Genomic DNA, 12,980 nt, shown 5'->3' on the forward strand with positions numbered 1-12,980 from the left:
GCCTATAAAATGGCGCTTAATGTGTGTATACTCACACCCACCGTTTGCTTGACTGGTGGAGGGTCGTTAGCCGAATCGGTAGGATAGGGCAATCCTCTGCTCATTAAAAGTATAATGAAAGATACAAAGTAACTACATGTTTTTTCAAATTCTCAATCTTAGATACTTTAGGGTAAAATGTGAAAATAATGCTAACCCATGGAATTACACTTTGTACCCATGTCAAATGTTGGTGGAGCGCGTGTGGTTAACCAACACACTAATTTGGGATGAAATTGGTAGCGAAGGGTGGCTCGATGTTTGTCATAGATCAATGGAGCGTGTGTGGTTTACTGGCACATTGATTAGGTGATACAGACATTGAGTGCACCATGTTGATTCGCATGGTTATTCACAACTTGTTTGCGATCCTCGGTATCCCAGTCGCAAAATTGAAGTGGATACTGAGATTTAAACATGCCATTGAAAAGCTCAATGAATCTCAAAGATCTAGGAGTTTTCAATACATTTAAAACTTAAATCTCTTTTTTGTTTTTCATGGTGAGAATTAGTGAATCGTCATTCACTCACCTTCAAATTATTTAATTTTAGAGTACGACATCCCTTTCTAAGTTGTAAATAATGTTGTTCCTAATTTCTCATTTGGGTGTTTAATTAGGGACTCATTTCTAATCAAACTTTGTTCCTTTTTTTTCAGATGTTTACAAACAACAACAGCAACAACGCTTCTGGGTCATTCTCGTTAATGAACCTGTGTCAGAAAGTGACATTTGATGGATCAAACTTCAACGAGTGGATGAGGTATATTCGCATGATCACACGCTACGAGGACAAAGAATATGTCCTCGATGAAAAGCTTGAAAAGATCATCCTAGATGTTGCTACTCCTAAAGAGTTGGCCGCCTTCGAGGCCCACGAGCATGATGCTACGAAAGTTCATTGCATCATGTTGGCCACCATGAACCTCGAACTGCAAAAGTCCTATGAGGACATGTATCTGTATGAAATGCATCAGGATTTGCTGGATAGGTATCACCAGACCGCGAGGGAAGAGCGCTATAAGATCATTACTAACATGATCACTGCTAAGATGGGGAGTGGAGAATCCCTAACCTTTCATTTGCAGAAAATGCAGAGGTATGTTGATCATCTTCTCAAAATTAATGTTACGTTTGAAGAGGATTTGGCTATCGACATAATCCTCCGCTCCTTTCCATCTTGCTACAACCAGTTCAGAATGACCTACCACATGAACAAGGAGGAGGTCTCCTTGAGCAAGCTCCAAGGACTCTTGAGGATTGATAAGAGCAACCTCAAAGACAAATCTGTTGCATCATCCCCTGTTGTGGCCGCTCCTGTGATGGCAATAAGTCAAGGAAGGGGTAAAAAGAAGAAGGCTCCATGTAAGAGCCACCAAAAGGGGAAGCCCCGTGATGGTTCATACTCTAGTGGGACCAAAGCAGGCCCTGCTAAACCCTCATCTGATCCCAAGGAGGCAAAGTGCTTCTACTGCCACCAAAAAGGCAACTGGAAACGAAGCTTCCCTCAGTATCTGCATGACATAAAGGATGGGAAGATTAAGCCCACCTTCGTATGTATGTATTCTATTAAATCTAATAACTCACCATTTGGTACTTCATGGGTTCTTGATATAGGTTGTGGATTCCACATTTGTTCTAATATGCAAGGCCTAAAAAGAAGTATGGAGGTGGAACATGGAAATATGAACCTAATTATGGGAAACAAAAGATCGTCACCTATGACCAAAGTCGGAGTTTATTCTTTAGTCTTAAGTAATGGGTTAGCGATAGATTTAAACAATTGTTGTTATTCGCCATATATGGCAAGAAACATTATTTCATTTCATGGATTGTTTAGACAAGGTTTCAGATATTCCTTTGATAATAGCAATGGTTCTATTAATGTTTATTTGAATGGTGTCTTTTATTTCAATGCATTACCTTGTAATGGGATTTATGAATCTGTGATGATTGTTGATAATTTAGGAAATGATGTTTTGAATATTGATTCGTCTACTAGTCTAGACAAAGTATGCTTGTAGCATTGTCGCCTTGGCCACGTCAATAAGAAACGCATAGCCCAACTCCAAAAGGATGGAGTGTTGGAGTCGTTCGACCTTAGGGACGATGACCTATGTGAATCTTGTTTACTTGGGAAGATGACCAATTCACCCTTTACTGGCACTTGTGAAAGGGGTGAGGGTCTATTGGATCTCATACACACCGATGTGTGTGGGCCCTTTAGATCCACCATAAGGGATGCTTGCCACTTCTACGTGACTTTTACAGATGATTATAGCATATATGGATATATCTACTTGTTCAAGAAAATGTCAGAAACCTTTAAAAACTTCAAAGAGTTTAAGAATGAAGTGGAGAATCAGCTAGGGAGGAAAATCAAGATGCTTCGGTCAGACCGAGGAGGAGAGTACTTAAGTCTTGAGCTTCACGACTATCTAAAAGAATGCGGAATTGTTTCGCAGTTGACGCCTCCGAGGACGCCACAATTGAATGGTGTGGCTGAGAGACGTAATCGGACCTTGTTGGACATGGTTCGTTCTATGATGAGTCGGACTTCGTTACCGATAGCTTTTTGGGGGTATGCCTTAGAGACTGCCGCCCATATCCTTAACTTAGTTCCCACCAAGAAGGTTACCAAGACTCGTCACGAGATGTGGACAGGGAAAGCTCCCTCGTTGGCACATATTAAGGTTTGAGGTTGCGAGGCTTTCGTATGACGAGAGACTCACGACAAGCTCGAACCTCGTAGTGAGAAGTGTTATTTCATCGGCTATCCGCAGAAGTCTTTTGGTTATCTCTTCTATAGACCGAGTGACAATGTTGTCTTCGTTGCTAGAAGAGGAGTTTTCCGAGAACCGGTATTGATAAACCAAGAAGACAATGGGAGGCAAATTGAACTTGAAGAGATTCAAGATCAAAGCGATGAAGGAACCTCTGACACTGGCACTCAACCCGAGGAGGAAACTCCTGTTGAGCCCGTTGACGAGTCGTTACCTCTTAGACGTACTAGTAGAGTTAGTGTTCAACCCCAGTTTTATGGTTTTCATATTACTAGTGAAGGGGATACGTTTATTGGTGATGAAACAATAATGAATTTGGATGAACCTAGCAGCTACAAGGAAGCCATGGCAGGCCCGGAGTCTATAAAATGGAAAGAGGAAATGGACAGCGAGATTCAGTCCATGTACTACAACCAAGTTTGGAATTTAGTTGATAATGTACCGGGTCGTAAGACAGTTGGGTGTAAGTGGATCTTCAAGAAGAAGACGGACGTGGGTGGGAAAGTGCATACATATAAAGCGCGATTTGTTGCAAAGGGCTTTACTCTAACTCCAGCAGTTGGGTATGATGAGACTTTCTCACCAGTTGCGAAGATAAAGTCTGTTAGGGTGATGGTCGCAAGAGCTGCGTTTCATGATTATGAAATATGGCAGATGGACGTAAAAATCGCTTTCCTTACTGGAATGTTAGCTAAGGATGTTTACATGAATCAGCCAAAGGGTTTTGTCGATGCGAAGCATCCAAATAGAGTATGCAAGCTTCAGAAATCCATTTATGGATTAAAACAAGCGTCTCGCAGATGGAATCTTTGTTTTGATGAGAAAGTTAAAGAGTTTGGCTTTCTGCGAAGTGAAGATGAATCTTGTGTATATGTCAAAGCCAATGGGAGAATAGTGAGCTTCCTCGTATTGTATGTCGATGACATACTGCTCATAGGAAATGACGTCCCAACCTTGCAGGAGGTCAAGTCCTGGCTTGGGAAGTGTTTCGCTATGAAGGACCTCAGAGAGGCTGCTTATATTCTGGGAATAAGGATAGTGAGAAACAGGGAAAAGAGACTGATAGGACTCAGTCAGGATACATACTTGGATAAGGTACTAAAGCGTTTTTGTATGGAAAATTCCAAGAAAGGGAAGTTTCCAATCCAAAATAATACCAAGCTAACTAAGACTCAAAGCTCAAGTACAGAGGTAGAGATAGCTGATATGAGTTGAGTACCTTACGCTTCCGCGGTAGGCTCTATCATGTACGCTATGACTTGTACTCGCCCTGATGTGGCCTTCGCTTTGAGCATGGTCAGCAGATATCAACGGTGATGGGTTTTGAGCATTCTAACACTTCCTAAGTGTACATGCAACCCTAATAACCTTGGATCTATGTTTGTCTAATTATCATGCAAATTTGAATTTCCAAGGTTATATTCCTATCTAGCATACATGGGGAACAATTTTAACTTGAATGAAAGATAGAATAACTTACCTTGTTGTTGCTTATGTTCCTTGAAACCTTGTGAGCCTAGCACCCCAAGTGTGATGCCTCAAATGCTTCACACAACACCAAATGCTCTTGGAAAGACCTTTGAGATAATACACACTTCTTAAAATCGGCCAAGCCCTCTAGTTTCTTATGTCTAACCGATTTTGATGGAGAATGGGGCTCTTATATAGTGTTGACACATCTAGGGTTACACCATGTAAACCCTAATGTGTCATGACTCTTCATTTCCATGACCCATGGGTTTGTAACTCCCATGGAGCATCCATGGAACATCCTATGGGTAGAACCCAACTTGATAATCCATGGAGCTTCTTAGCCCACTATACAAGATATGAATGATTTACATAATCAACCCATATATTTAATTAGTTATCCTTTGATCACTTAATTAATTCCAAATTAATTCTTTGATCAAACTAATCAAATAATATTATTAATATATTAGAACTTATAATATATTAATAATCTCCTAGTGTTATTTCTCTCATTTAGTCTATCCAATTGCATGGTGCCATGCAACCCAAATGGACCATGCCGGGTCGGGTCAAGTACACACCCGAAATAGTTATGGACTTAAACACCTTATCCAATAGTCTCCCACTTGGATAAGTCTAATAACTATATCTCTAGTACTTCAGGAACCGACCGGCAATCGTAGCTCTTTCAAGGTCTCTCGGAACTGAGAAGATGATGGTACGCCATTTAAGATAAGGGATCATATAATCCTCCGTTCTAGATATCAGCCAGACAAATACATGGAACAATGTCTTACTTATTGTCCAGCAGTTTGTTTCTCGATTTCCAATTTGTTTGACAAAGAACTTAATTGAACACATCAACTTAGTTCTGTCCGGGCCCGGTACATAGGTCAAAACAGAATCATCAAGGGGCCTAGATATCAGCTTCTAATCCAAGAAGGAACAGATAAACTTCGACTCATATGTTTGTTCTACCACTCATTGAATTACACACAAAAGCACGTTTTATAACATCGAGTTACCAATGCGTTTTCGTACAATCAATGCATAACCAACTTGTAAGTAACAAATCATATCTCTAAGTTTGAAGACTTATATGATATTACCGTCTCACGATCACTCGAGATAGAATTCCATGAAGTGATTCCAGTGAGCGTGGGTTGAGTCCAATACTCAGAACTTATGAGCACTCATGATTGTTGTAGCCTTGTGCAACACCTTAGACCTCTACAACCCATCATGACAGTCTTGATTCATACCTACTTCCGACATATGACCGACTGTGGAGGTTTGAATAATATGTTATACCAAACAAAATTATTCTGGAAGTCAAAACATGCAAAAGAAATATAGTAAACGATCGACAAGAGATAGCAACACTTTACTCATAAATAAAACACCTTTTATTCATCATCTAATGTCAATTACACTTTACAAATTTCTGGGTTATCTAACTACTAAATCTAATATCATCCTTCAGCCCTATGCTCCGAGCATGCTGGAGATGCTTAACCCGAGTCAGTCCCTTCGTGAGGGGATCTGCTGGGTTCTTATCCGATGATACCCTCTTCGCCACAAGGAGTCCTTCTTCTATCCGATGTCTGATAAAATGATATTTTCTGTCGATGTGTCTGGATCTCTCGTGATCCCTTGGTTCCTTGGCTAAGGCAACTGCACTTTCACTATCACAGAAAATCTCCATTGGCTCTTTGATAGCTGGTACAACTCCAAGGTCTCCAATGAAGTTCTTCAGCCATATCGCCTCCTTTGCCGCCTCGCTAGCTGCAATATACTCTGATTCACAAGTTGAATCAGCCACTGTCTCTTGCTTGGAACTCTTCCAAGAAATTGCTCCTCCATTTAGGGTAAAGACCCAGCCCGACTGAGAGCGGAAATTATCCCTATCAGTCTGGAAGCTAGCATCACTATACCCTACAACTCTCAAGTCATCACTCCCACCGAGGGTAAGGACCCAGTCCTTAGTCCTCCATAGGTACTTGAGGATATTCTTTACCATAGTCCAGTGTGCCTTGCCAGGGTTCGCCTAATACTTACTAACCATGCTTAGGGCAAAGGCTACATCAGGTCGAGTACACGTCATAGCATACATGATCGATCCTACAGCCGAAGCATAAGGTGTTCGACTCATTTCTGCTATCTCAGCCTCAGTGCTAGGGCTTTGTGTCTTACTCAATCTGGTATTACTCTAGATGGATAACTCTCCTTTCTTGGAATCCTGCATGCTGAATCTCTTCAGCACCTTATCCAAGTAGGTACTCTGACTAAGTCCAATTAGTCTTTTACTCTGATCTCTCAAGATCCTTATCCCTAGAATATAGGTAGCTTCTCCTAGGTCCTTCATAGAGAAACACTTCCCAAGCCAGGACTTAACTTCCTGCAGAGTTGGGATGTCATTTCCTATGAGTAGTATGTCATCCACATACAACACCAAAAAGCTAACTATACTCCCACTAGCCTTGACATACACGCAAGACTCATCTTCACTCCTAGAAAAACCAAATTCCTTGACCTTTTCATCAAAGCAAAGATTCCATCTGCGAGGTGCTTGCTTCAATCCATAAATGGATTTCTCAAGCTTACACACTCTATTAGGGTACTCGTTGCTGACAAAACCCTCTGGCTGACTCGTGTAAACATCTTCAGCCAACTTTCCATTAAGGAAAGCGGTTTTGACATCCATTTGCCATATTTCATAGTCATGAAATGCAGCTATGGCCAACAAAACTCGAATAGACTTAATCTTGGCTACTGGAGAAAAGGTCTCATCATAGTCCACACCAGGAATTTGAGAGAAACCCTTTGCAACCAGTCTAGCCTTATATGTGTGTACATTACCATCCATGTCGGTCTTCTTCTTGAAGACCCATTTGCACCCTACTGTCTTACGACCTGGTACATTCTCAACCAAGTTCCAAACTTGATTGTCATACATGGACTGTATTTCACTGTCCATTGCCTCTTTCCACTTGGCTGACTCAGGGCCTGCCATGGCTTCCGCGTAACTGTTAGGTTCATCCAGACCTATCAGTGTCTCATCACTGATAAGTGTATCACCTTTTGTATTAATATGGAATCCATAGTAATGCTCAGGAGCATTCCTAACCCTTGTGGAACGCCTCAGAGGTACAGACTAGTCAATTGGCTCAACATGAGTTTCCTCCTCAAGTTGAGTGCTGGGGTTTGAAGTTCCTTCACCGATTGACTCTTGAATTTCTTCAAGATCAACTTGCATCCCATTGTTTCCTTGGCTTATGAACTCTCTTTCTCTAAAGAAAGCCCTCCTAGCTACAAAGACCACATTTTCACTAAGTTTGTAGAAGAGGTAACCAAAGGACTGTTGTGGGTAGCCGATGAAAATACACCTCTCGCTTCGGGGTTCGAGCTTATCATGAGTCTCGCATCTCACGAAAGCCTCACAACCCCAAATCTTGATGTGGTCTAGTTTGGGTACTTTACCAGTCCACATTTCGTGAGGAGTTTTGGCAACTTTCTTTGTAGGGACTAAATTAAGGATATGGGCGGCAGTCTCTAAGGCATACCCCTAGAGTGAGATTGGTAGCGAAGCTCGACTCATCATGGAATGAACCATATCTAACAAGGTTCGATTATGCCTCTCAGCCACACCATTCAACTGTGGTGTCCTGGGAGGTGTCAATTGTGAGACTATCCCACATTCCCTTAGATAGTCAAGGAACTCTAAACTAAGATACTCACCACCACGATCGGATCGAAGCATCTTAATGTTCCTGCCCAATTGATTCTCGACTTCCTGTTTAAATTCCTTAAACCTTTCGAAAGTCTCTGACTTATGCTTAATTAAGTAGACATATCCATATCTACTGTAATCATCAGTAAAAGTCAAATAATAACGATTAGCATCACTTGTGGCATGTTTGAATGGTCCACACACATCCGTGTGTACAAGGTCCAATAAACCTTCACCGTTCTCACACGAACCTGTGAAGGGTGACTTTGTCATTTTTCAAAGTAAGCATGATTCGCAACTATCATCTGACTTTAGGTCAAATGACTCCAAGACTCCATCCTTTTGGAGTTGGCCTATGCGTTTCTTGCTTATATGTCCAAGACGACAATGCCATAATGATGCTTTATCCAAGTTATTATTATTAATAGAATCAATACACAAAACATTATTTCCTAAGTTATCTACAACAGATACAGCTTCATACACACCATCACAAGGTAATGCTTTAAAATAAATAACATTATTAAAGAAAAGATCAATAGAACCAACTTCATTATTAAATGAAAAGGTAAACCCTTGTTTGTACAAAGCATGAAAGGAAATAATATTTCTTGCCATTCCTGGCGAGTAACAACACTTATTCAAATCTAAACTAAACCCACTACTTAGCGATAAAGTATAAACTCCAATCTTAGTAACAGGTAAAGCTTTCCTATTCCCCATGATCAAGTTTATTCTTACTTGCTCCACATTCTCACTTCTTCTTAGTCCCTGCAAGTCACAACAAATATGAATACCACAACCGGTATCAAGGACCCAAGATTTAGAATGGGGTGAGCTATTAGAAATGATAGTGTAAATACCTGCATGGTTGGGTTTAACTTTCCCATCCTTCACATCTTGCTGGTATTTCGGGCAGTTCTGCTTCCAATGTGATTTTTCAGGGCAATAGAAGCATTCAGCCTCTTTTGGGTCAGAAGAAGGAGTGATGAAACCTTTCTTGGTTCCACTTGAAGAAGAGCCATCAAGGGTCCGAGCCTTGGTACCCTTCGAAGAGCTCTTTCTTTTCTTCCCTCGACTTTTCCCGATTGCCAAAACCGGAGTAGAGTTCTGAGTAGGAGTGTTAACAACTGACATCCCCTTAAGACCTGTTTCTGCCGTCTTGAGAAGTCCCTGAAGTTTGCTGAGTGTGACCTCTTCCTTATTCATGTGATATGTCATGCGGAATTGATCATAGCACGATGGTAAGGAGTGCAAAATGATATCTATTGCAAGATCCTCAGGGAAGTTCACATTAAGCTTCAGCAAATGATCCACATACCTTTGCATTTTCTGCATGTGGCTCGTGATGGATTCCACGTCCTTCATCATGGCTGTTATCAGGAAGCAGATGATTTCATACCTCTCTTGTCGTCCACTTTGATGGTATCTTTCCATCAAATCTTGGTGCATTTCATAAGGGTAGAAATCCTCATAAGACTTTTGGAGTTCCGCTGTCATCGTGGCCATCATGATGCATGCCACTTTCGTAGCATCCCTTTCATGTGCCTGAAAGTCAGCGATCTCCTAAGGAGTTGCAGTGGTCTCATCAATCTCCTTAAGCTCCTTGTCAAGGACATATTCTTTGTCCTCGTAGCGGGTAATCATCCTGATGTTTCTGATCCACTCATTGAAGTTGGATCCATCAAAGGTGACTTTCCCACACAAGTTCATAAGGGTAAAGGAGCCATTAGGATTAGAGCCAGAAGCAGCATTGTTAGAAGACATCTGAAAGAAGAGAACAAGATTAGTTTAGATATAAGAGAGTCCTTAATAAAACACCCAAATGTAATATTAAGGCTAGGATCCAATCACAATATATTATAACTTGGAAGAGGTATGCCGTAATCCAAGCTATAACATATTTGAAAGGTAGGTGAATGACGATTCACCAATTTCCACCACGAAAAACGAAATATTAAATATTAGGTTTTCTTGATTGATTCTTAGAAATTCCTAGATTCTTTGAGATTCAATGAACTTTTCAAAGGCATGTTTCAATCTCGAGTGTGCCCTCCAAGTTTTGTGACTGGGATACCGAGGATCACAAAACGAGGTGTGAAGTAACCATGCAAATCACATGGTACCCTTAAAATTTATCACTCAATCGATGTGCCGGTAAACCACACACGCTCCATCGATACTATAATAAACCTTAAGTCACACTTTACCTACCTTGTTAAGTCCAAGTTAGTGTGCCGGTTAACCACACACGTTCCACCAACGACTTAAGCAAAGTGTAAACTGTAATTTCATGGATTAGCTCCTTATTCACATTTTTTCCTAAAGTAACAAAGATTGGGAATTTAATAAAAACATTTAGTTACTTTATAATATTCATCATACTTTTAATGAGAATTTATAAGTCGTTGTCTTACCCGTTTGGCTAATGACCCTCCACCGATCAAGCAAGCGGTGGGTGAGAGTGGACACCCATTAAGTTGCCATTTTATAGGCAACAACCTTATACCCACCATATAGACCGGTTTCGTGAATGAGGCGTACTAGCGGTAAGACGACTTTGTTCTTTTACATATATATATATATATATATATATATATATATATATATATATATATATATATATAATTATTAAATCATAATAATATAAGTATAAGGGTTGAATTTTAACTTTTAAAATTCTAAGGGTTGGAACTAAAGTTTAACTTGACTTTACTTGTTCCAAAACTTGAGGGCAAGTTTTGTAAACTTTCAAAACTTTTCATTTCTTGTAACTTATGAGTTTAATAGAGTAATAAAATGAAGACTCTTCATTTTTCTAACTCTTGTGTTCTTTTAATGGTTTTTAACTCAAGTGACTTTTGGTTTTCCATAACTTAAGGACAAGTTATGGACTCCATTAAAACACATTATGATCAAGAATTAAACTACCACATAGGTTACAAATAATTCCTACGATCATCTAAACATCATAAGATCAAGAACATGAACATAAGCACTTTCATGAATCAAAACTACACTTAAAACTTTGTAATTTTGATAACTAGTTGTTGTAAATGAATTAGCAAGACATTACACCATCTAAAACAAGTTTTCAAGTACCAAAACAATTTAGGGTAATGTTTCTAATCCATTTCCAGCAACTAAAGTCGAAAATCTGCACTTTGTCGACCCTACTCGCCGAGTGCATGAACCTACTCGCCGAGTAGGTTGAAGATACAAGTGAACTTGACGAGTCCGCCCATGGACTCGCCGAGTCCAGCAATCAGACAACAAGTTTTTCGACTTTCTTCAACTTTTAAGCACAAATAACAAACAAACAAGCCTAGGTTCTGATACCACTGATGGGTTTTGAGCATTTTAACACTTCCTAAGTGTACATGCAACCCTAATAACCTTGGATATATGTTTGTCTAATTATCATGTAAAGTTGAATTTCCAAGGATATATTCCTATCTAGCATACATGGGGAACAATTTTAACTTGAATGAAAGATAGAATAACTTACCTTGTTGTTGCTTATGTTCCTTGAAACCTTGTGAGCCTAGCACCCCAAGTGTGATGCCTCAAATGCTTCACACAACACCAAATGCTCTTGGAAAGACCTTTGAGATAATACACACTTCTTAAAATCGGCCAAGACCTCTAGTTTCTTATGTCTAACCGAGTTTGGTGGGGAATGGGGCTCTTATATAGTGTTGACACATCTAGGGTTACACCATGTAAACCCTAATGTATCATGACTCTTCATTTCCATGACCCATGGGTTTGTAACTCCCATGGAGCATCCTATGGGTAGAACCCAACTTGATAATCCATGGAGCTTCTTAGCCCACTATACAAGATATGAATGATTTACATAATCAACCCATACATTTAATTAGTTATCCTTTGATCACTTAATTAATTCCAAATTAATTCTTTGATCAAACTAATCAAATAATATTATTAATATATTAGAACTTATAATATATTAATAATCTCCAAGTGTTATTTCTCTCATTTAGTCTATCCAATTACATGGTGCCATGCAACCCAAATGGACCATGCCCGGTCGGGTCAATTACACACCCGAAATAGTTATGGACTTAGACACCTTATCCAACAAAGGGAACCCTGGTAGAGCGCATTGGATTGCAGTTAAGAATATTCTTAAGTACCTACGAAGGACCAAGGAATGGTTTTTAGTCCTCGGTGGGAGTAATGACTTAAGGGTACGAGGGTATAGTGACGCTAGTTTTTAGACTGATCGGGATAATTACCGATCGCAGTCAGGCTGGGTCTTTACCCTAAACGGAAGAGCAATGACTTAAAAAACTTCCAAGAAAGAGACCGTAGTTGATTCAACGTGCGAATCAGAGTACATTGTGGCGAGTGAAGCATCAAAGGAGGTTATATGGTTGAAGAACTTCATCAGAGACCTTGGAGTTATGCCATCCAGAAAGAAACCAATGGAAATTTTCTGTGATAATGAAGGAGCGGTTACCTTAACCAAGGAACCAAGAGATCATGGTAAGTCTCGACATATCGATAGAAAATACCATTTTATCATAAACCGGGTAGAAGAGGAACTCCTCATTGTGAAGAGGGTATTATCAGAAGAAAACTCAGTAGATCCCCTTACGAAGGGATTGAGTAGGGTCAAGCACTTGTAGCACGCTAGGAGCATTGGGTTGAAGGCTGATATAAGTTTAGATTAGATAGGAAACGTGTAATAGATATTTTGTACTTAACATTTGATGAATAAATAAAGTTGTGTTATTTATGAGTAAAGCTACTATCTGGTGTTCGTTATTTATCTATTGTTTCAATTTTGCATGTTTTGACTTCCTGAATGTTAGGATTATTCAAACAGTCCACAATTGTTCATATTTTGGAAGTAGATATGAATGAAGACTGTCATGAATTGTTTGTAGATTGTCCAAAAGGTTTTGGGCATAGCAAAAGTTTACTGCA

This window comes from Lactuca serriola, chromosome 4, assembly GCF_051521515.1.
Source record: "Lactuca serriola cultivar US96UC23 chromosome 4, Lser_US96UC23_V15, whole genome shotgun sequence".
Classification (NCBI taxonomy): Eukaryota; Viridiplantae; Streptophyta; class Magnoliopsida; order Asterales; family Asteraceae; genus Lactuca; species Lactuca serriola.